This window comes from Mus caroli, chromosome 5 (assembly GCF_900094665.2).
Source record: "Mus caroli chromosome 5, CAROLI_EIJ_v1.1, whole genome shotgun sequence".
In the NCBI taxonomy this organism is placed as follows: domain Eukaryota; kingdom Metazoa; phylum Chordata; class Mammalia; order Rodentia; family Muridae; genus Mus; species Mus caroli.
Window position 1 is genome coordinate 117,208,500 of NC_034574.1, and position 25,377 is coordinate 117,233,876.

At 50.9% G+C, this 25,377-nt stretch overlaps 1 protein-coding gene across 7 annotated transcripts in view; it reads right to left on the reverse strand.

Moving 5' to 3' along the window:
- Positions 1-25,377, reverse strand: part of Pitpnm2 (phosphatidylinositol transfer protein membrane associated 2) — a 131,103-nt gene that overhangs the window by 87,153 nt on the left and 18,573 nt on the right. For 6 of the 7 annotated variants that reach the window (XM_021163835.2, XM_021163830.2, XM_029477452.1 and 3 more), the window contains exon 2: positions 10,853-10,956. The gene's annotated coding sequence lies outside the window, so the exon portion shown is untranslated. Of the gene's footprint in view, positions 1-10,852; positions 10,957-20,730; positions 21,995-25,377 lie in introns of those variants that run through there. The other variant, XM_029477449.1, reaches the window with a different exon arrangement.

Here is a 25,377-nt window from a genome sequence, read left to right on the forward strand (position 1 = left end):
GAAGAGAGAAGAGAGAAGAGAGAAGAGAGAAGAGAGAAGAGAGAAGAGAGAAGAGAGAAGAGAGAAGAGAGAAGAGAGAAGAGAAGAGAAGAGAAATCTCCCAGGTACTCAGCAAAGACATTGTAATGTCACCAGTCTGCCCCCAATCCTCTGCCTCTAACCTGTCACACACACAAAGTCAAATGAAACTTCGGAAACACACGACAGCACACCTAGCATGCCTCAGGCTAAAGCCCCTCAACCTTCTAGATCCCGAGATGACTTCACCATGCACATGGAGCCTCCCCTGACAGTCCTGACCAGGAGCCACAGAGTCCAGGCTGTCCAAACAGACACGGGCCACAGTGTCTCCCTCAGCCTCGCCGGCTCTGCACAAGCCGTTCCCTCCACCTAGGATGCCTTCCCCTACATCCCCAACCCCACACCTGTGTGCAGCAAACACAGCCTTCTCTATGACCCAGTTCGGATGTCAGCCCCCAAAGCCCCAGCTCCCACAGAGTGTGGTTGTCATGGATATCGCAAAAGTACATAACTTTGTCCCCTCCTGTGGCTCAAGATTACCTTAAAAACAAGAGACAAACCTGAAAACAAAAGCCAGGGCTGGTTCATCCTGGCAGTAGCCCTGAGAGCTCAGAGTGCACGCTCGGAACTGAGTAGCAGGTCCCATGCCGTGGTTCTGTGCTCTCCTTTGTCCCCGGAAGGCCTACAGCACAGAGAATACACGAGGAAGGGGAGCACGGTTCTCGCCCTCAAAGCTACTCTCATTTACAACTGCGATCTGTAACACCCAGGGCGTCATTTACTTACACAAGATTAATACTTGCCACTTCTTGCCAGGCCTACCTTGTACGCTCTAATGCTCAGCCCTTGCTAAGTGAGGCCACAGAGGTGGTTTGCAGGACGCCACTTCCCATGATTGGTGACAACATGGCCATAGTACTTTCCTGATGATGAGCCCCCAAGATCCTTGCCTTGAAGCATCTCTCGAGCACAGAGCACTTCCCATCCAGCAGCCCCAGATAATTGCTTCTGGCTGAGAGGAGGCAGAGGAGGAGAAAGACAAGGGAAGGCACAAGGAGAGGAACCACAGGATGCCGAGAAAGGCTGGAAGATGGAGACAGGCATGAGGAAGGGGGCGGGGTGAAGGGCATAACTGCAGGTCAGGAATATCTGGAAAGTGGGAGCTCAGCCCAAACTGGGATCACCTGGTGTGCTGGCCTGGGCACTGGTGCTGGCAGTGGGGACTTGGGAATGGGGCAAATAAAATTGCTCCACAAAGAGGTCTGGGCAGGGCTAAAACAGAAAAAAAAAAAAAAAAAAAAAGACACCAAATGAGGTCCACAGTAGCCTCCAGCAGGAGCACTGCCCAGCTGTTGCACCAGAGGACTGAAAGCTGCGGGAAAAAGAACAGGAGCCACCATTCTTAGCATAATCTATTCCCCATATCATGTGGCTGTCTCTAGGACCTGCTTATTGGGTCACTCGCCATTTTCTTTCTACGGTGGTCACTGGGAGCTGAAGAAAATGTCAGTAGTTTACCTGCTATTACAGCTCCCAACATACAGCTCACTTTCCGTTCCCTTCCCTAAGCAGGACCTCCTTCCACCCCTCCTTCACCCTAGAGGAACAAGTGTGCTCAGGTGGGGAGTTGGGAGGGACTGGGTCTCTTTGAGAGAACACACGCAAACACACTGGCCCGGCGGCAGCAGCAGCGGTGGCATGGCTGGGGAGGTGTTCCAGCAGACTTATTTATAGCCGAGCCCCCATCCACATGCTCCCCCAATGCTGCCTGCCTGCCTGCCACTGGGGCTTTTCAATCTGTGTCTATATTTATCACTTGAAGCCGTTGGGATAATGGCAAGGCCAGAAATAGCCTTGAAGACATTCACGTGAAGCTGATGGGCAAGTCCCTAGCTCCCAGGCCGACCTCACCCCAACATCTGCCACTTGGCAGTAGGGAATGGGAAACAGCTGGATAGGGATGGGCAGACAGATGGGAACAACATAATCCCTCTTTCCCTGCTGGCCTTGGCCCTCTGTGGTGAGGCAGGGGACACGTCCAGACTGATATATCACAGCTGCCAGGCTGAGGGGAGACCGAAGGTGACACGCTTTTTTGACGTCAGTGTGCTAATCTGAGCAGACCATCCAGCCCAGAAAAGGAGAGGCCTACAGTGGCAGGCTGGGCTCACTGAAAGCAGGCCACCACTACCCTGGGGAGCAGCCCTCCTGTTTGACCCTCAGACTGAACTTGGTATGAGCTTGCAGGAGGAAACTGGGTCCGGCTTCCTGAGTACCCAGTGCCTTCCAACCTCAAGTGGAAAGAAGATGCACAGACAGCTGTTAGCCAGAGCACTGAGGACCCCTGATCCTCTTCTTGAACCTCAGTGTCCAACCAAGCCCCTCCTACAGTGTCCAGGGGACTCAGCTTTCAGTTTGGGGACAAGCCCCTACACTACCGACAATAACATGGTGGGTAAGGCTCAGCATTTTGGAGGCCTAACATCTCCATCCAAAAAAATGGAAAGGCAGACATGGATCAGAACCTAACAGCACTGTACTCGGGGCTCTTTCAGGCAAGCACCCGGTACTCTGTGGTCCCATATCAAATGCTGCTCTTCCATGGGGAAAGGCGACTGGTGCACGGCACCCTCTGAGAAACTGGGTTCTGGGTGCTGGAGAGGCCTAGAATAGGCCAAGAGGAATGTCAGGGGTGGTAAGAACCATAACCAGGAGCTAAAGATGTGGACAGGGTGGGGCGGGGCGGGGCAGGACAGGGCAGGGCATCCACAGGCCCCATCACAGCAGAGCCAGAGTAAGGTCAGAAACATATAAATGAAGAAGTGAGGCTCCTACCTGCTGGTAGCAAGCACTTACGAACCAGAGAGACAGTTACAAGGACAGTGAATTCCTTGAATCCCACGGTGTCAACGTCTCTACTCCTGACACCTATGCTGCATGTCCAGCCTCTGATCTGCCACCCTCTAGCCATACACTTCAGCAACCTGGCCCTTCCTGAAACTCCGAACACAACAACACAGGAGTACTAAAGACACTGGCTTGTGTGGTTCTGTCTGCTTTTCCCCTTCTCCCCCAGTAAGACTCACCTGCACTCTTCAAAACCCAGATGGCCTGTTCCCTGCCTAAGAGGCTTGCCCCCCTTAGGACCCTAATAGCTGTCTTCTTCCTGCTCGGCTGTGCTATTGGCCTCTTCAGCTGTGAATCATAAGCTCTAATCTGCATCTGCCTCCTTCACCCCAGAGGGCACATTCTTCTACCTCACTGGGCTCCCACTGCCCAGCCAGATGAGAGCGTGAACGGATGCCACCCCTCATGCTTACCTAGAGCTGGCCTTACACAATGGCAGCAGCAAACCAGGGTGATGCCCAGGACTAAGGCAGAGCTGGGTGCTCTCCCAATCTGCTTTGCCAGAGCTACTGGGCTGGGAAGCTGCTGCTCTGCTGAGATTTGTCAACAGAGCCAGCAGCGAGGGAGGAGACCCACCTTCGGGCTTGTAGGCTGGCAGCCATACCTACAGTGCTATAGCTCACCAGGCTTTTTGCTTTTGCTTTCTCCCTGCCCCTGCCCCCCCCCCCTTTTCCTTTAAAAAATATTTACGGGCCAGTCATGGAGATGGTATGTCTTTAACCCAGGATGTGAGAGGAAGAGGCAGGAAGATCTCAGTGAGTTCAAGGCCAGCCTGCTCTATATAGAGAATTCCAGGCCAGGTCTACATAATGAGAGACCTGGAAAAGGTATCTCCCCAAAGGCCAGCTCTGTAGACAGCACTGGCAGGCAGAGTCCGGACTGATCGCAGCAGCTGATGGGTTCTGTTTGGTCCCAGGACTCTACAGATGTTTTACCTGTTCAATCTCCACAAGGACTTACTGTAAACCCTGATACTGCCCCATCTCACAGATGGGGAAAGTGAGGCACAGAGAGCTGAGGGGACCTGCCCAAGGAGTTTCAGGCAGTTTGCCACAGAGCCAAAATCAGCCAGCACATTGTACAAAGGGAAGTTCTTGGAGGTGCGCTTGCTAAAGGCCTCCTAACGCTGCTGGGCTCCAGGAGAGTGGTCTCGGTCTTCCTTTGCCGCCATCTTTTTCACGTCTAAACTCTCCTTCCAAGCAGTTCAAAAACTGAACCTGTCTCCCCTCTCTCCCCACCTCAGGCCTATTATTTCCAGCAACAAAGGAGAACAGGGAGTCGGGGGTGAGGAGGGACGTTGTGAAAAGTACAGATGAGAAAGAAGGGTGGGGAGCAGAGCTGAAGGCAAGCTGCGGAGAGGGAAGAATCAGCCAAAAAAAAAAAAAAAAAAAAAAAAAAAAAAAAAAAAAAAAAAAAATCCAAAATCAAAAGCTATTACTTTGTGAGCTAATTAAAAAAAAAAAAACCCAAAAGCTTTTAAAAGAACACCTGTGACATCAGATGTGCCTTGAGGGGGACATCCGACAGGCCAGCCCTGTTTGATTGGTGATGCAGACGGTCCCCTGCTGAGATGCCACCAGTACATTCCCTGACTTGTACTTTAATGAACTCCTCCACAGTGATGCATCAGGGAGTGACTGAGACCCATCTCCCAGGGGCATCAGCTCCATGAATCACAAGTGCCACAGAGCAAGGAGGCAGAGGCCCAGACTAAGGAGATTCTCCTCCTTCTTCCTCACAACACAGCCCTGCTTCTTCTTGCCTGTCCAGTGGCCCCAGCACCGGACACACTTCATTCATGCTGGTCTCATGACTGGCCGACAGAGGCCACACCTGAGTCCAGGAGTAAGTCGGCAGTTCTTTTTTCTCAGGGAAACAGAAGCCATGAGAAGAGTAACTCCTGAAGCTATCACAGTGTGGGAAACAGCACCCAGCCTTGGGCGTCTGAGACACTCCCAGGGGGTTCTCGCGCAGCAGTTTTTATCTGAGAGTCCCACCAGAAATGGCCAAACAGCCCGGAGCAAAGCATATCAGATACTGCAGGCCAGCAGGGAAGAGTCTGTGCAGGGGCTGCAGCACGAGGGAGGATGGGGAGGGAGTTGGAGGGTGTGTCTTCACAGCCCTGCAGTCCTCTGGACTGGGCACTTGTCTTTGGGTTTGTTTGCTGGAGTTCATTTTACTTTGTTTGGAGCCAGAGTGGTCCAGGTTGGCATCGAACTTGAAACTCTCTTAGTTCAACCTCCTGAGTGCAATTATAGCCCTGGGCCACTATGCTTAGCCTCTTAGCGATATTTTCAGGGCAGAAAGCTTGTCTCTGATTGCTTTGTGGCCCTCACCCTCTGTCCCCGGGAAGCCGCCAACAAGTGACTTTCCAGAAGCTTGTTGCACACAGGTGCCTGGAGACCGGCCGGGCCTCAGCACGACCTGGTACCTGGCCCTGTTGTCCTGCCTGTGGAACCATGTTCTTAGCTGTGTCCTGTGACTGCCAGGTTGTTCACCAGAGCAAAGGATAGGTGCCAGGGACAGTCTTTGGCAGTCAGTGGCAGCAGTTTCCATGTCGCCACTCCTCAATGGTCTGTGTATTAGGAATGGGACAGGCCAAGTTATACAGCACAAAAGAGAATCACACTGGATACTTGCTTCCACTCTGGCCCACAGGCTCATACATTTCTCATACTTCCTCAAGAGAAAAGAAACAAGATCTTCTTACTCTACCTTCTCCAGGTAGCCCTCCGGCGGAGGTCTGAAGAGGGCACCAGGTCCTACTCTTCGAAGCTGGCTCAGGCCTATCCACTGCAAAGCCTGTCAATCAGAGTCTCGAGTGCCCAAACCACTGTGACCAATCGTAGCCCCTTCCAAAGAAAGGCCAAGGAGACACAGACGCCTCCTGCCAAGTGATGACGTCAAGAGCACAGCAGGTCTTCCTGTTGTAAGTGATATCTGCTCTCAATGACACGGCTGGCCTTCTGCTTGCCTTTGCTACAACAGACGCTATCTATCACAGATCGAATCGGACCACCATGGCAGGCATGAGCTCTGGCTGCACACTGGGGAGATGGAGGTGGTGATGGTATGGAGGCTGGTTCATACCTTAGACCAGTGATCCTCTGACCCTTGATAATCTTGCACATGCCTCACACATGGGCATTTTGCCTCACCTCCACCACACACACACACACACACACACACACACACACACACACACACACCCCTCTGGCTATCCTGTCAGTCTCAAGACTTGTCAGCTCCTGGAGGGCAGGAGGGTCTCTTCCTGGTCTCTGTCCTAACCTCAGCAGAAGCTCAGTAAAGCTCAAGAAAGCACACTGTGAACTCTGGCTTTGATATGCCCAAGGCCTGGGATATCACCAACAGTGCAGTCCAACTAGAGTCAAAATCCTGGGCAGAAGCCCAGAGAGAGCTGCCGAAGGCCTGGCGTGCCAAGCAAGCATAGGCTGCCACCCGAGGCCGCTGGCACTGTCGGATCTCACTGCTCAGCCACAGCACTGTGGAGCCAGCCGTCCCTTCTGCCTGTGGCTCCCGAGCCTGCACAGCCCTCCTTCAAGGGACCACTCAGCTCAGCTGCAAACTACTGGACTGAGAGTCCAACGCTTGGCTCTGCCACTAACCGGCTGACTTTGGACAGGAAACTTTCTTTATTGAGCTCCAGTTTCCCTACAGGTTACAGTAAAAGTCAGATCAGGAAGTCTCCTACAAGAACCTTCATTTAAATGAGGATTAAAGTCTCAGAGTCCCTCCAGCCCCAGGTCCTCACAGACCTAGAGTCCAACACCCACCCCTAGGTCCAAGCACCCAGACCTCCCATTCCTGCAGCTGTCCCCATGTTCCTCCTGCTTCTTCTCACCATGGCTCCAGCAAAATCGCAACAGTGTAGCCACAGGCTGATCCTGGCCCTCAACGTTGGAATGCTTTCATGGCCTCGTACTACTCAAAGTGAAGGTCAGGGTCTTAACACCAACCTACTCCTTTCTTCTTCTGTCTTCAGATGCACCAGAAGAGAGCATCAGATCTCATTACAGATGGTTGTGAGCCACCATGTGGTTGCTGGGATTTGAACTCAGGACCTTCGGGAGAGCAGTCGGTGCTCTTAACCACTGAGCCATCTCTCCAGCCCCAACCTACTCCCTTCTTATAACCTAAGCCCTTCTTATTCTCTGACCTCTGCCTTCCCTGCTGTCCTTCCCTTTGCTTGCTCTCTCTACCCAGTCAGTTCCACATAGCCTCAGTCCCTCAGGCCCTCCCCAAGCCCACCTCTGACAGAGCCTCACACGTGCTATGTGCACTCTACCAGTAAGCTGTAGTCCCAGGCCTCACTTTCCAGCTTGTTCAACTTCCTGAATAGCTGTGCTATTGGGTTATTATTGGGAGGTCGTAGGCATTTTTAAGAGGTGGGGCCTAGAACACTGGGGACTTGCCTTTAGAGGGGAAGAAAGGACTCCACCCCCTTTCTCTTCTCTTGTCTGTCATTCCTGGCTTTGAGGGAGGAGTTCTGGTTTGCTCCATGGAGCACCACAAAGTGTGGACCAGCATACACCTAAAGGCATCAGTACCAACCAGTCATGGACTGAAGCTTCTAAAATCATCAGCCAACCCAAACCTTCTCTCACCCTAAGTTGATTGTTTCAGGTATCTGTCACAGTAACAGAAAGCTGGCTACCACAGAGCAAGCTTTTACAGGTGACCATGAGCAGCAGAGAGAAAGGAACACCAGGCAGACCGTGCTACCTTGTTGGACATACAGCGCATCTGCATCTGCAGGAAGCAGTGCTTTGCCTAAGCAGACAGGACCCCAAGAGAATGAAAAGGACTGTCCTTGGGGAGTGCATGTCAGGGAGGAGAGGCCTGTGGTCAGAGAAAGCGAGTCCTTGGAGGTTTGTGGCCAAAGTCCGTGTCCAGTAGGTATACTTCTGGATGTGAGTCCAAGTGGCCATCACATCGCAGGAATACAGACAGAACAAGCCAGCAGGCGCAAATGCAGAGCTGGCCCCAGCATGGCTGAGACATCAAATCTCAGCCAGTTCTCCCACCAGCACTGAGGAGAGCAGAGAGCTTAGGACAAGCTCCTGACCCTCGGGAGCCCCAGCCTGGTGCCTTTACTTTGTGCCAGTGTGCCAGTGAGCCTTCCTGCTTTGTCCTCTCCTGTTCTGGGCTGTAGTGTGGCCTAGACCCAAGGGAAGAAACTGGCCAATTTTTTCATGCTGCTCACAAAGAGAGACGAGAAGCTGTGGCCCCAGAGGCTCAGCCACTCAGGTTACAACAGCCTAGGTCCTGGCTTCAGCTCAGGTCCAGAGCAAGGTCTGGAGTCTATACCTGTTACTGCTGTGCTCCGAGGCCCTCCCCAGGCCCTCTTCCTCTGCAGCAGACAGTGACCTTGCTGAGGCCTGTCACGGAGACAATGGCAGGAAGCACCCCACCCAGCCTGAGCCTACACCAGGATGTCGGAAAGAAGCCAAGAAGGCCTGTTCCGGGAGACCCTTCTTGCTGCATTCCAGCCTCAAGGTCACCGAGACTAAGTGTTCTCTACCCGGTCACTCAGAATGAAGCATGTTCAACTTGCACAGGGCAAATGGACTCCCCAGCTGGGACCCTCTTTGGGGCAGACTCTCTGTAACGCAGTCTCTAGTCTAGGAAGATGCAGAAGATACCAGGCTGCTGAGAAACAAGCCAGTTGTTCTGCCCGGCCCTCCAGCCCACCACCCTTCTGGAAGGAAAGCGCTTGGAGTTCCTCTGGAGCAAGAAACTTCTCTAAAAATAAACTGTTTGTTGGGCCTTTTCCTTCCTCGGCCTGGCAGAGGACAGGGTGGGCATTCCTGTTCTCAGTACCGCTGACAAGGTTGCCCTCTACCCAGAGACTTGCTCTCTGCTCAGAGTCCTGTGCCTATCAGTGACTACAAACTCCCAGGACAGCTCAGAGGCTCACTGTGAGCAAACGTGATCGTCCCATTCAGGCCTGCTGTTCTCCAGATCTGGGTTTGCAGGACAGGCTGAGGGGGCAGGAGAGGTACAAAGGCTCACCCATTAAAGGGCCCTCAGCCTGACAGCACACAGACACACAAATGCTTCAGAGCTTATGGTGACACTAATATTATCAGAGGTACAGCAGTATGCTGGGACAGTAAGAAAAGGAAGGGTGGGCTAGTATGGGGTGGGGGCTTACACGGAAGTACTTGAAATGGGCTGGGAAAGGAAGGTAGACAGGAAGTTGGCAAACAGAGTGTGTAGAGGAGACTTCAGGACATGGGTACAGCACAGAATGCACCAGGAGGCAAACTGCTCGCACGGGGGCTCTGTCTGCTCTGTGCACAGCTGCGTCCCTGGCACCTGCAATAGTAAACCCCCTCTCCCCCGCCTTCTGCATTTACAGGCTGGCACAACACGCACAATACACCTAATGTACACCGAGTACTTGATACACGCTTGCAGGGTACGGGAGTGATGAGGGAAAATCACTGAGGACCCCGGGCGAGGTGGGCTGTGAGGCTGTCACCTGTGCAAACTCACGCATGGCAGCTGCTAAACAGGAAAGAGCCCCTTCCTGTGAGAAAGGAAACAGGAAGTAGAGGCCCCAAGCCAAAGCAGGGGCAAGGGTCTCTCTGAGCACCAAGAGATGACATGAACATTTAGGCCCTGTGGGGCAGGGTTCTCTAAGGGACTCTGCCTCACGCTGGAGGCCAACTCTACTAGCACATGGCAAGCATGGGACTCAGCCCTGACCACAGAAGCCATGAGCGGGGGCTGCGTGCTCTGATGTCACTGTTCCCATAGCTCCTCCTGTGCAGAGACACCTTAGAAAGTGAAGGAAAAACAAAACAGAAAAACAAAAACCCGGAACGCACCACACTCTCCTTAGCACTTGGAGGCCTCTTCTTGGCAAGTGAAGAAAATGAGCAATTAGAGAAAAGAACAGCCCCAGGTGCCAGCCTGCCAGCAGAAGCCAGAGGCAGCCCCACAGCCCCACAGCCCCGCAGGCCCGGGCCCTGGGAGTTTCCCAGTGAGGAAGGGGCCCAGAGGGAGGCAACTGGGAGCAAGTCAAGGCTGGACCCAAAGGCCCAGGCATCACATCTGAAAAGCTGGACTGTGTGCGCCGGGTCACAAGTCGGAACAGATGTCAAGCCTGCTTGCTGCTGGCCAGTGATGCGACTGAATCTAACACCTGAGCCTTCAGCTCCCTCAAGTAAGATGGAGGTCCAATGGTCACAAGGAGGCTGGAGCCAGTAAGCCTTCCTCCCCTCATGGCTTTCTTCCCTAGAAGGAGTGTGCAGCATCTGCAATCCCACAGCTCAAGCCTTCTGACGGGGGTTCAGAAAGCAGAGTCCGTGGGAAGTCGGGGAGGAAGGCCAAGTCGGCTCACCACCTGGACGGGCCACCAGCGGCTCTCACGTCAAGCAGGAGGTCAGAGGAGACGCTGTCCATGAAACGAAATGGCCAAGACACAGAGCAGGTTCAGAGGGCCAGAGCCTGAGAAAACACACGGACACCAGTTTCTGGGTGACTGGCGCAGCTTGTGGGCAACAGGGTGAGCAAGCACCCCACCCAGTCTTGGTTCTCCACAGAAGCCAGAAGGTCACTGGGGTCCCAGAGCCCAGGAAGAGGGTACCTTCAATCAGAACTCCTGCTGACTTTGTCCCATGTGTGTCATCTGGAGCAGGGAGCCCAGACAGAACCTTGAGAACAAACAGCAGAGACCCTCCTTGGTATGCTCTGTGTGGGATGGGGGGACAGCGGCTGTTTCCAGAGACAGAATTCCTTCCCAATTAACGACAGTATTTCATTTAATCTCTGGGTCGCTGTTTACCACAGCGATGAGAAAGGTCTTTAGGGGAGAAAGAAACGTCAAAGGCTCAATAGCCCACAGACTTTAAAGGCTGGGCAGGAAGCTGGGCACTGCACAGCACTTGGTCTTTACCTGTAGATCTGAGCAGCTCCCTCGCGACGTCTCCACCACAGGAGGAGGAATGATCAGTGTGTCCACAGAAGGGAGTCAGGGACCAAGACACATGTGCCAGCATCCTGCAGGAAAAAACCCAAAGGTAGAGGAGATGAGCCACCTGAGTTCCTTGTCCCTCTGTGCCAACCAATGGGGAGCTCTGGCGGAGTCAGCCTCGGCCTGAGCCATATCAGACCCAAAGCCTTTGTGGAGCAAAGGGGGCGAAGGGTATGAATGACAGGGAGGGAGGTATCTGTTTTACAAAGCCTGATAGAGACGTTCAGGGAGGGAGCGTCTATCTCAGAACCAGAGATGGGTATGCCTGCCCAGGTAGAAACACTACTCAGGAATGAGACTGACAACCTCACCTAGCTGCCTGCTTATATACAACCAGGACTCTTGGCTCCCAGCCTAACCGTTTCACTCAGGACCCTGTTAGGATTAGAGGACATCAGACCATAGTGTGGGGGTGGGATGGGGACAACTGGAAAACTAGGGAAAGCAGGACGGAGTCAGGAGATGCTTGGCTGGATACTTGGTTGGATGCAGGTGGCCTCCAGCCTTGCACTGAGCCTAAACTCCCTTCACCTAGACACAGAAGGAACAGATGCTGGCTTCTGCCAAGTACCCACAGGCCAGAACTGAGCTCACAAAACAAGATAGGAACGATAGAGGATTAGGTCAGGGGATGGTGGTGCATGCCTTTAAGCCCAGCATTCTGAAGGTAGAGATAGGCTGATCTCTGTGAGTTCGAGGCCAGCCTGGTCTACAGAACAAGTTCCAGGACAGCCAAGGCTACACAGAGAAACCTTGTCTTGAAAAACCAACCAGGGCCAGGTGGTGGTGGCGCACACCTTTAATCCCAGCACTTGGGAGGCAGAGGCAGGAGGATTTCTGAGTTTGAGGCCAGCCTGGTCTACAGAGTGAGTTCCAGGACAGCCAGGGCTATACAGAGAAACCCTGTCTCGAAAAAAACCAAACCAAACCAAAACAAAAAAACTAACCAAACAAACAAATAATCAATAAATAAGGAAGTTAAAGAAATAGGTTTTCACGGAGTCGCAAGTACCAAAGAAGCCGCTGTCCAACCCAGGGCTGCCACAAGAAGTGCAACATGCCCTGGTCCACATTGCAGCTCAACACTAGTCTTTTCCTGCCAAACACATTTAGGAGCCTGTTCCCTGTGCCTGCACCTATGTACTGGAAACAGGCAGCTATCTAGGAACCCTTCCAATGACGTGCCCTGCAGTTCCCCAGCAGGTTACAGACACTGAAACAGTGCAGGAACCAGTGGCCAAGTTCAGGACAGTCTTACTTCAAAGGCTGAGGCCAGGTACCAGGACCAGTAAGACACCAGTTGTGGGTGTGAGGGCAAGCAGTCTTGACAGAGGTAAGTGTAAAACCCAAGGGATGTTTAATGGAGGACCAGGATGACAAAGTGATCAACTGCCAGTGGGCAGCACAGCCAGCAAGAGTCAGAGGAGAGAAAGAGGGAATGGGGACGTGCAGAGAACCAGTGATGCACAGCAGTGGGAGGTGTGGCTGGAGGGAACGGCGCTCTTCACACACCGCCCACACTGCCCCTCCTACACCTTAGGGAACACCATGGTGAGGGAGCGAGCAACTTTTGGGGGCTGGCCTTCAGAAACACAGCCTCCTTGGCAGTTCTGCCTCTGACCCCTGTGCTAGTTCACACATCCTCATACCTTCCTGACCCCTGAGGCAGCAGAACACCCCAGATTCCCCAGAGTCCAGCAAGGGCAGATACTCAGGCTGCCCGGTTCGCTCTACATGAACCTGATGCCACAGCTCAGCAAGCTCCACGGAACTATACCATCCCGACTCTTAGCTTTCACCGCCAACCTTCCCAACAACTACGAGGTCATCATGCAAGGTCCCCACATTCATGGGAAGGGAAATCGGGGGTGTGTGCTGAGCGTTGGTGGTGAGCCCATTTTGTCAGGCAAGTCCCTCTACTCTACCTGACTCTCCATGGGTGAAAAGGACAACGGTGACTCACCCAGCAGAGACTAGGGGAAAGAAGCACTCTGGGAAAAAAAAAAAGCAAAGAGGGGTGCTGCGTGCCCGAACCCACTGGAGATCTGAGATGCATGAAGCACCAGGTTAACCAGCAGGCCTCACAGACAATCACTTGTGGAACAGAACTCAGGGTGTTCAGAGCTGTTAGAATGAAACAAAAATATGTCACTGGACAATCCAAGTTCCCTCCCAAGACCCGGAACATACACAGGGTGAAGTGGAGCACCCCCTTGCTGAAATCTGTTGCATGCCTGTTCCACATATGTGTAGCCAATGACCCCAGGAGCCCCAGTCAATACTCAGATACAGCGTGTGAGCAGCTATTCCTAGGAACAAGAAGAAAACACTTTGCTACCTTCAGTTTTAAAGTTAAACCTCTAGAATGCCCTTCGACGATGCAGAGAACTGCCAGGGAGAGAAGACAGCAATCGGAAACCAAGCCTGCCTGAGAGACTGAAGGTGGCAAAGTCAGAATTGCCTCCCTCAAAAGTTTTCTAAACCCTGGTGCTGTTTCAGTGGAAGGAACTGGTAAGCAAATCTGTTTCTCTATACGGTTTCCATTAATAGAATATCAGTCTCCCCTCAGCCCCACTAAATAAATGTCAAACAAACACTTAAAGAATACCGGGTTGATGGGGTGCCAAGTAGCTCCCTTGCCCAGACGTCCGCGTGCCTCAGGCTGGCCCCGGCTGTAAGCAGCTAAGAGTGGGTAGTGAGACCGAAGCCAGTGCTTCTGTCTCCACCCCTGTTGACATGGAGACTGAGGCAGGTGGCTGCAGAATGGGTAGAGAGGATGGCACACACGGCAGGTGGCTCTAAAGCAAACCTTTCCAGGGCCTTGGAATGTGAAGCAGCGTCACTTAATTTTTCAGAATTTGCATGTACCTTACCATGGCACAAAGCTCACTCACCCTCTGAAAACATCCGGCCATTATCATCCGTGCTTATTAATCTATTCACAAGGTGGCAGGGTCATCATGCTATCTTAAATCTGCAACGCTCAGGTCCCTCTTTAAAGAAACCCAGTACCCATGAGAGTCACTGCTCATTCACTCTACCCCCTCCCAGCCCCTCGGGACCACTAATTTGCCTTCTGTCTGTGCCGATTTGCCTGTTTTAGACAGTTTGCATCAGTGGAGTCATACAGTATGCGGCCCTCTCTAGTCTGGCTTCTTCTTCTAGGGTTGTGTTCTCAGAGACCGTGGCATGTGTCAGTACACCATTGTTTAATGACTTAAAATTTTGGATGTAATTTTTTGCTGTGCCTGTGACTGAGCCCAAACCTTCACCCATGCCAGGCAAGCCCTCTGCCTCTGAGCCTTATTCCCAGCTGACTTCACTCTGTCTTATAGCTGAATGACGTTCTGCTGAATGGAGAGCACGCGCTCCGCTTCTCTGTGCATCTGCCGTTTGACATCTGGACGGCACTGGAGATTAGGGAACTGCTGCTGTGAACACTCGTGGGCAAATTTTTATACGGACATGTTTCTGATCTTTCTTAATCTTTAAAGAAAATATAAAATTTGCTCATTTGTTGCTGCACTGGACACTACACCTAGGGCCTCACACACGATATAGGCAGATGCTCACCATAGACTATGTCCCCAGGCCAATGTCGGTAACTTAATTTACACCAAGGAAGGAATACACCTCCATTTTGAAAGCTATCAAAACTCAACAGATAAATTGGACACTGGATGAGGTGAGCTCTTCTCTTGTCCCTGCAGAATCTCCTTCCTCCACCTTGCTTCACTGTGATGACAGTGCCTGGGGAGAACTAGGCGAGCAAATCAGACCAGGGATAGTAAGTACACTACACAGGGCAAAGTATGAGTCCCACATGAGTCCTCTACTCGGGGATGCACTTAGCTTAGGCCAAGCTCTTGGAGAGGCTGTAGACAGATGGGACTCTCTGGGACTTGGTTTTCTTATCTGAGAGAATAGCCACTAGTACAGACTTGGAGCATCTTCAAGAATAAGTCTGTGAGAACAACCACTTAGCACCTTGCTGGGCACATACTGTTGCTACCTTCACTCCCTCATATACACACGGACACACACACCAGACCCTGATGTGAGGGCCCGACACACAGCCACTTCCGAGCAGGGGGGCTGAGCATTCCACCCGGTTCCCTAATTGTATGCCCATTTCCACACATACCATCCCAGTTGAACACCTACCCCTAACCCTCTTGGGCCAGGGTCTCAGTATGTAACCTTGGCTAGCTTGGAACTCATTATGTAGACAAAGCTAGCCACTAATTCACAGAGATCATCCTGCTTCTACCTCCTGAGTGCTGGGATGAAAGGCGGGCAGCACCATGCCACAGTTCTCCTTTGGGGGCTGAGTCTATGTTCTCCATGGGGCTAGTTCCTGGCCTGACACGGTGGTGTCACCTCTACCCCTACCTGAGACCAGGAAGTGCCTGCCTCTGGAACCCCATGTCTGGGCAGGCTGGCTGAGCATCTCACAGTCAAGTGAGTCTTCTGTACCCACTCTCCCACCATGCTGCTCTTCCCCAGGCCCAGTGTGCTGCAGGCAGTGGGGACTCTCAAGACCTTCAGAGTGGAGAGCCCTCAAGTGCGGGCAGAAACACGAGTGGGGTCGAAGGAAAGCCATGAGGAACTCTTCTGCTCTCAACTGGTAGATGGTGAATGCAGAGCTGAACCGTGATCCTGGGAGCCGGGAGAGCAGAGCCAGGGAAAAGGGACCCAGCAATGTTTCCTTGAGAGTGTAAAAGTTCATGGGGGAAAAAACCCAGTACACACACACACACGTACACACACAGGAACACATAGCAAAAAAAGAGAAATTCTTAGCCTGCAGCAGTTGGTAGCATTATGTAAAATCCCAAGCCCACAAAAATATCATTTGGATGATAAAAAGTTAAATTTAGCTAAGTACAGAGTGACTAATACTATGAGGGAGAGGCAGCACCCCCAGCTGCCTGGAGCTGATTCAGCTGGCTTTTAGAAACTTCTGACAAGTAACCAGGGCCTGGTGGAGCACAGAATAACAGATTATGTAATGAGAGGCACAGCCTGCAGGAACACAGAACAGTGCCAGTGAGAGACTGTGGCGGTCTCCAGGGGAAGCACTGGGCCCGGTCTGAGATGAGCCGCCAGGACCCTCTCTCAGAGAGCCTGCTCAAGAAATCTGTGTGCTTCAGGGACATCCGTCAGCCAGCAGTGCCAGCTCTTGAACATGTCTACAAAGACCTTCCCCAGAGTGATCATGGCGGACTACTACTTGGATGGCCTTCAAGAAGCCAGGACCTTGTGGTGTCCCTCTTCTTTTGAATGGCCGTTTGACCTGTTGTAACCAACGGGGTTGGCAGGAAGCATCGCTGGGCCAGGTTTGAACCTCCACCTTGAGAAGCCTAACGAAAAACTGAAGGCAGGTGTGCAAACAGGTGTGTGTCCACCTAAATTCATGGTGGCATTCTGTCCCATTGCTAGAAGCTGTTCGAGGACAGAGGTCCAGATGAGTAAAATCAACACAGAGCACATGCGTTGTAAAAAGGATTCCTTTTAAAACAGGAATTCAGATACATCCTGAAAATATTCTGCCAAGTGAATTAAGCTGGTCACAGGAGGATAAATAGCATCCATTACATGAGGTAGCGTGTAATTCAGTCAGACTGGTCGAGACAGACAGGAGAATTGGGAGAGGGGGTGTCGCAAGGCTGGAAGGAAGGAAATCGGGGGTCAGGGAGACAGATGTGCTACCTGAGTTTTAGTTTCCCATGAGACTGTTCCCTGGAGGAATGGGTGCCCAGCAATAAGACTATACTTTACTACCACTGGGGCGCACACTTTAGAACAGCCCAGGGCTCAGTTGCATGTTTTATATACATTATCACAATAGGAAAAATAAGAAAGAAGGAGGGAGCAGAAGAGGCAGCTGTGGCCTGGATGCGGCTGACTTTGTGCTCTGGGGGTAGCAACAGCCACTAGGGAAAGCAGTTCCCTGAAGGTCACTGAGCTGGGAGAAGCCTGCCCTAGACATGGGAAGCGGAGGCATGCAGGAGTCCCTGCTGGTGCTGCCAGGCGTTAGCACTGGTCACTCTGCCACTTGCAAGTGGGGCTTCCCGCTCAAGTCAAGCTGTTACAGCTGACACTAAAGAACAGAGGTGTTGCAGTTGACAACCCTGCCCAGATTGCCACCTCAGGAGCAAACACGAAAGGCTAGCACATGAGAAATTTGGGCCACAGTTAGGTAGCAACAGACAACCGGCATGGTGTAGTTGAGGGGTGCAGAAAACTCTGTTCCCAACAGGAGACTAGGGCGGACCTTTTGTCCCGACCAGAACACATGAGTCACTGAGGGGAGTCCGTGCCTTAGTGAGGCTTGGGAAGAGACTGACTTTCCATGCTTGCTCGGCATCCCAGTGGGCTGGGTGCTGAGGTCCAACAGCTGCACTGAAGCTCAGAGCTCTCCAGTGACCGAGTGGAGCAGCCGGGCCATCCGCTCAGCAGCTCCAGTGCTTTGTCGTCATGTGTTGCACTGTCCAGAGCGGGGACTTGAACATGGTTGAAGTGTGACCCTGGTGGGACTTCCTGTGTACAGTGGGTGATCCTTAGTGTGGGGCTGAGACTCTGTGTCGGTCAGCTCTGTCTGTGCCTCCGTTCCCTCATGTGAGCATGAATGTGACCCCACTCACTCCCACCCCTGTCAGGGCTACAATTCTAACAGAAGGAAGTGTGGATGCATGATCCAGAGCCCAAGCCGACGCCTGGTGAGACCTTTCATGGGAAAGGACCACGGGTTCCTGATTCACTTCACGGAAACCAGATCCAACTCGAACTGGAGTGACGAGGAAGCTAGGCATGGAGACAAATGCCTGGAATGCTGCTAGCATGTGAGAGGCTGAAGTAAGAGGATGGTGAATTTGAGGCCAGTCTATGCTACACAGTGAGCTGTCGCTCTCTCTCCTTCTCCCTCCCTCTTCATGAGACTAGGAAGTTGACTGTTGATATCTAACTGGACACTTGGTAATCATATTAAAAGCACATAGTAGGACCTTTGTTCATGATCTTCACTATTCCCTGGTTCCAAAACACTTACAGCCCTATGTTCACTCCATGAGACGACAGCCAACAAGGGAAGGAACATGTGCACCAAGATCCCTAGCTGAGGGTAATCTGCACACTTAGCTGTGTGCTTCTTGGTAAACCAAACAAACAGGAAAACAAGCTGGCCCACAGAGTTCGGGCACACCGGAAAGCTGTGGCTCAGGAGAAGCAAGCCTTGTGTTGATGAAGAGCTGAGGAGAATATGGTGCCTCTCGGAGATAGGTGCCTCCTCAGTATCTGGGAAGGAATAGCCAGAGACGACGCTTGCCTGAGGCCTTCCAGGTGACAGGGGTGGCTTTGCGGCCCTGCCTGTGACCTGCCTGGCGGCTGTCAGGAGCTCCTCATAGTTATTCTTCATCCTCGCTAGTGTCAACACGGCAGCATTGTGGTAATGATGGGAAATATTTACATACCACACCACTGATGGGTTGTTTGGACCATCTGGCTACTGGATGTGTTAAGTATTTGTCAAACACATGGCCCTTCCACGAACACTGTGCTGGAAGCTGGACCACAGAGACTGAAATGGCAGCCCATCACTCTCTCTACCATGGAGAACAAGAGAGGCCATCTCCCATTTATTTATGTCTCCGTGGCTTATGCCCATGGACAGCCTCAGTCACCTGCAGCTTGGGAGCGGGGTCCCCAGGAAGGTGGCTTGCACCCCCTGATGCAAGTAAGCTCAGTGATCATGACAGTCAAGTCCCAGCTGAGGGCCTCTTCAGTCAAGTGCTCCAAATGAGGTTTCGTGTGGCCGGCAAGCAGAGTGACTGCAGGGGCTGGCTGGGATATTCTCAGAGCAAATCAGTTCAGTTGTCTATGCTGACAACCGTTTCTGTCACTTTCCAACATGGCTCGGGCTCACAGCTGCAGCCAGTGGAGGATGGGAGCACTAGCCTTGCCCAGTGGGAATTTCTTTGCTCTGTCCGTGTCCCTGCCAAGTTCTAACTCCGTTCTGGACCCCATAGAGAGTTTTTTTTTTTCTGGGTTGACGTCTTCTTCTTTTTAAGTTTAGGGTGTTGGGTGGGTTGTTTTATTATTATTTTCTTAATTTTAGTAAAAGGCAAAAAAGTTCTTTTCAGAGCCTGTTCTAAAGTAGCAATTTTCTTAATGAGAAGCACACGCTTGCCACCCACATGAGGAGGCTGTGTCGGTGCTCATCACAGTGCCCCGTGAAGGTGGCAAGTCATGTCACCTCCCGACAGCTGGTGACTCAGGGGAGCTACTGTCCGTGCAGCACATGGCCAGCTGGGGCTTACTTCAGGCACTGGCTTGGGCTTTCCTGGGGACGCCCGGCCATGCTTCTTCACATATGAGCCCAAAGCAAAACCTGTCCCACCTACACTATCAAGTGATCCTCCATGAAGCTAGATGTGTGATAGCCTGCCTGCAGTCCCAGCACTTGGGAGGCAGAGAAGATAGAGGTCAAGGTCAGCCAGGGCTGCACAGTGAGCTAGTGTCTCAAACAGAACAAAATTAAAAACTGCTATCTGAAGGAGAGAGAGAGAGAATGAATAACTTCTCCAGGGCTGATTCTGCCCTTCAGGGGCAGCTGGAAAACAGTGGGCAGAGTCTTCAGTTCATTTTGGAAAGAGTCATTTCAGCACATCCAGAAGTAATAACAGTCTTAATAGACTATCATAAAATAAGCCCCAGGCACGGTGGTTCACGCCTGTATTCTCAGCACTCCAGAGGCGGAGGCAAGAAGATCTCATGTTTAAGGCCGGTCTAAGAGAGAGTTCCAGGCCAACCTGGAAAAGAGCAACACCCTGTCTCTAAAATAAACAAACATGCCAGGTAGTGCTGGTGCACACCTTTGATCCCAGGCAGAGGCAGGCAGATCACCGAGTTTGAGGCCAGCCTGGTCTACATAGTGAGTTCCAGGACAGCCTGGGGTACATGAGAAAAACAAACTCTGTCTCAGGTTAAAAAGAAAGAAACAAATAAGCACTCTGTTGTGAGACCAGAAAATAAATGTGCTGTGGTCTGACAGCTCTGACTCCCTGGGCTGTATGGGTTTGGAGGATACCAACTCACAGTTTTAGCTAAAGTGGCCATATTGTTCTAAGTACTTCTTGGGTACTGGGATGAGCCAACTAAAGTCAGGGGCCTCTCTGTATTGAAACACCCCATGGAAAGTCACTGGTCCCAATGAGTGGGGTCCACAAACCTCCCCTACAGGCAGAGTCAGAGGTACCCCTTGGCCAGAGGAGTCCTATCCACATCAGAGACAATTCCTGTCCATCCTAAATGAGTACTCAGCCGGCCATGGCACAGCACTGAGGCTTAGTGGCAGTGTCCGCTGACAAGTACAGTGTGGGTAAGAGCTTTCACTGACAAAACACCTTCAGCGTGGTGGGCAGCTGCGAGGAGCCGATATATCTCCAAGACACTTCTCTTTGCAGCGTGGAAGCCTGAGCCCAGCAGAGGGGAGTACCCATGAGCACCTGCTCCAAGCCACGGTGGGGGCGTGGCTCTAAATAGACACCTGCTCTGCCCATTTGCATCTAGAAGAACCGGGCAAATGCTCTTTTTATACCTTTTATCTGAGCTGTGGAGAAAACATGAGAACCAGGAAGAGGATTGTGCCCAAGTCACTAGGAGCTTCACTTGTGTCAGGCTCCAAAAGGTTCAGCAGCAGGTTGGAGCCACACTTGCAAACAGTAGAACTGGGCAGGCCAGGCCTCCCTATTAGGGCACAGGACCCAGGCTACAGAGGCTCAGCTGGCCCAACTACTCACTTTTTGGGGTGCTTTCTTCGACTCTGGTATACAGGCTTCTCTACATCTCCAAACCTGACCGTAGGGAGTAAATGAGCTCCAAGGTTGGCCAAGCTCTCACCAGTTAAGGTGGGCTAAGAACCACCATGCTGGCCAAGCTGAGAGCTCTGTGCCTTCTCTTTAGCCGGGGCTTCTCTATTGCTTCCTATCCCTTTGGGCAGAAGAGGAAGGCACTAGTGAGCTGTGGCTTTTGTGTGAGGTTACAGAGATGGGACATGTACTGTGCTGGCCTTGTCCAAGTGTACAGTTCAGTGGCACTAAGGTCATCTATCACGTTGTGCAACCACTGTGGCCACCACCCTCTGTCTTTGGAGTCCTCATCCTCCAAACTGAACTCTGTCCTCATTAAACATGAACTGACCATCCACTCCAGCCCCAGCTCCTGGTGACTCTTGTGAACTTTGGTAGCACTTTACAATGTCCTCATTTGGAAAATTAGCTTTAATGTTACAGGTCTGTGCAACTCAAGCACGCGGAAGGCCCTCGTAGGTACATATGGGCTCCCCTACACATGTACTCCTGAAAGAAAATTTTATCAGGCTAGAACACTGGGGACACAGAAAGCTCCAGTTGTTCCTTGGATGCCCTGTGATGGACAAACAGACAGAGGAGAGGCAAGGCCCAGGAAGCCCCTTCCCTGCCTCTAATGAGGAAGGAAGCTCACAGGCTAGTCTGCAGACAAGACTCCTGAACATAAAGGCTCCCTCTATTGTGTACACATGCATCTAATGCGCAGGGCAGCTTTTGCCTGCTGACGGCAGCCTGCCTTCTGAGAGGACAAGCCCCTCATCCAGGACTTGTCTCAGATTTTCATTTTACTTAAAACCCTCTTTCCTCGCCTGGGGTTTTGAGGTCAGAAACCAAGTCCTCCTATTCACACGCCATATGTCGCAATGCAAGCTGACACTACTTTTGTGGGAACAATTCAGCCACAAGTGGAAAGAAAATACCACACTGATTTGGACATACAGCCTCTGGAACTGTGTTCCCCAGGTGACAGGGTGCCTGCATGAGAACTGTGTAAGCCAGAACCCGGATGCAGTACCCTTGCTTCATAAAGCACCACCCTGAACTCCATGAATACTTGCCCCAGAAGGGCCCATCTGAGAAACCTGGCAATGCTACACACAGCAACAGGAACTCCCTCATTAATGTACACTTCGGTAAGCTCAAAATGCAGTGTGTAAGAACAGGCAGCTGTTTCTGTCCTTTAAACAACGCATATTGATATATGCAGAGACTGTCTTGGAATGTACATATATATACACACATTCACACATAAACATATATACATAGACACACATACAACATGCAAACACAGTCAAACATACAAACACAGATATACATACATAAATATGCATACACACATACAATAATCACTCACAAATGCAAACACATCCATAAACACATATAAATATGCATACATACATATAATGAGAACACACACCTATCCATGAACACACACAAACACACACAAAGAGCTGTTGTCATTGTCTCTGGAGAGGAAAACTAAGTCACTGAAGACACTGGTGGTAAGATGTCTGGCGTTTGCCCTCGGACCATAAAATGTATCGTTTATCCAAGCTATTTTAGAAAAAAAAAATCAGACCTTCCTATTTTATTGTTTCAATAGTATATATGTTTTAGTTCCATAAATCACAGACATAATCAAATATGTCTTTGGAGTCACGTGCCATGCACAACTTTCTCAATGTTTTACCATATGTTCTTTAAAACAATGAATGAGTGAGCATGTAATTAATGAATAGCAAGGAAAAACATTGGAAAAGTCATGTTCTTTGGATACTAGAAAACTTGAAATCTTATGCTACTAAAGAAGGCGAGGTTACCAACTGGAATGGATTCTGAGACATGAATAAGATTCAGAATATTAAAGGAGATACATACCACTATTGGCGCAATTAATAGCCCTTTACATTGTTTGATTTTTGGCTATCTTAAAATGCTGACGTTTAATACCTGTTTTGAAAGAGCAGAGCAAAGATGGGTGTGGTGGCACACATCCCAGCAGTTGGGAGGTGGAGGCAGGAGGATCAAGAGGTGAAGACCAGCTTAGCTTGAGCTACGTGGAGCCCTGTCTCAACCCTCTGACCCTCATCAAGGAAGGAAGGGAGGGGGAGGAAGGGACTAAAGGAAGGTGAGAGAATGGGAGGGGGACATGAAAAGCAAGAAAATAAGTGGTTCAAATATCTTTGAAATGCATTTTTTGGAACAACATTATTAACTAATTCTGTGAACCTCCTTCTATGATCAAAAAACAAAAACAAACAAACAAACAAACAAACAAAAAAACCCACTAAACAACTCCTGTTAGTTGACTCAATTCTAAGGACTCGCCCAGGATCACGAAATGCCTAGTTGGGGAACTATTGCATATTCACCTCCAACTCCTGTCCTATTCACAGGCTACGAGACTGACTAGCCAGTCATACATAATACATAATATGGGTTTGAAGAAAAACTCTGGCACAGGACCTAATCCTGTGGCAATCATAGTAGCCCCCTGGAGTGTCAGAGAAGCATCCTCTAATTTAAAAAAAGGAAAAAGGTAGAAGTGAGAAATCACAAAACCAATAAAAGAAAGAGAGAGAGAGAGAGAGAGAGAGAGAGAGAGAGAGAGAGAGAGAGAGAAAGGACAAACTAGGGAGAAGGCTAGCCCGTTGAGAAAGGAGGTGTAGGGTTCTAGTGGCATTAGCCTGATAGCCCTGGAGGACACACACTGAACACTCATCTGTGGTCTCAGAGAATAGTCTAGCTTGTGATGAGAGTCATTACCTACCATCCCATACCTCCCTTCAGTCACATGATTTGTCCATCAACTAAGATATCTCCATCGGTCCCTACTAATTAAAAGACAGGTTAAAAAAATGCTTTTGAGAAAGATCAGAAGACGGTTAAGAGATGTGGTGGGCTGGCTGGCAGGCAAGGTGTTCTTGTACAGATGACTCTCTGGCAGTAGGTAGTAATCCACTCAGCTCCTCTCACCTGACTCCCCTGAACACACTGTACACCTTTCCAGACTAAACTGTAGACTTGGGATGCCAAAGGAGGGACCTCGAAGCCAAAGGGATACTCTGAGCCCTACTCTGGGATGGAGCATGGTTTATCTTTCCCAGATTGCATCCATCATCCAGAACTGAGATAATGGATATCTGGCTTCTGTGAGGATGACTTCACAGTACACAGATATGTTCTAGAACATTCTGAGAGACTCATTAGAACTCCACTGGGAGATCTGGAGCGCTCTGCACTACAGCGGCTATTGCATTATCGACGCCCCTGGGTCTGTTGAGATTCTGAGTCCCAAGAGGCAGCTGACCGAACTGCCTGAATGTCACTCTTATTAACTGGAAAATGGGGACCCCATCTCCTGACACCCAAGAGAACAGATGTCAGAGGTCTCTTCCCCACCAGGTTCAGCAACCAGTTTCTGCTGACACACCAGAACACAATGGCAGTTGTTTCCTTATCTTCTCGCTGGCCGCCATATTGTCTGCATGGCTGATCGTCTTCCAGTTTATCTACTTTACAAACCCAAGGCAAGTGTATCCACTTAAAACATTAATTTTTAATTAATTTTTAAAACCTCTTTTCTAAGAGTTATGTGTGCTTCTCTGTTCCAGACAATTTTATTGCTTGAATCTAGACTAGTGACTAATAAAGAGAAGGGTGTGTGCCTTTAAAAGGACATTTACGGTCACTTCGTGTCTCTAGCTGCACCCCCGGGACCCTGCCTGTCTTGCTGCAATGCCCAAGAGCAGCTGCTCCTCAGGTCTGCTCTGGAATCTGCACCAGAGCATTCGGCTGGTTCATGAAGTGGAGTGAGCACTGACGGGGACGTCATCAATGTAGAAGGCTTCACCTGCCCCTCAGTTTCTGTCTTCCAGAGGAAAAAACCTAGCTCCATCAATTGCTTTGCTATCCCTTACCCAAATTATCTGCACGGTTTTGTTTCCTTTTTTTTTTTTTTTTTTTTCATTTAGTAGGTCACCTAATGTTTAATCATCTTTTACATTTATGAGGCTGTAACAAGTCCTGCGCTGGACATTCTACTTGGGAAACCTGGGGAGATGCAAAGAAAGGAAGAAGTCCTGCTGCAGAAGAGAGGAAAGGAGCCCAGGGAAGCCACAGCAGGTGCACAAACACGTACACGCCTGCACACCACGGGGACAGCCAGTAGCCCTTGTGAGCTGATGCACCATCCACCAGGCCCAGTGAGGACTCTAGACATAAATCAAACTAGTCACAGAAGGTTTCCTGCAGGAGGCGGCGCAGATAATAGGGCAAAGAAGCAAGAATGACAGCCTCTGGATTGGAGTTGAGTCTCACAAGCCCCAAGGCATACTTCTTGTCTACACTTTTCTCAGCTGGAAAACAGTGGAAATAATTACAAACGGTAAGGGACCGTGGGCAGTAGCCAGTCAGACTCTACTTGTATGCTGAGGCTGAGGTTCCAAGACAGAGCTGATCTGTCCAAAAGACACAGAGCCATTCTGATCTCCTTGGCTAGAAGGGGAAGGGATGAGAAGCCAGTGAGACTCTGAAGCCATGAATGGAAACGATCACTCTGCAAGTCATGATTCCCTT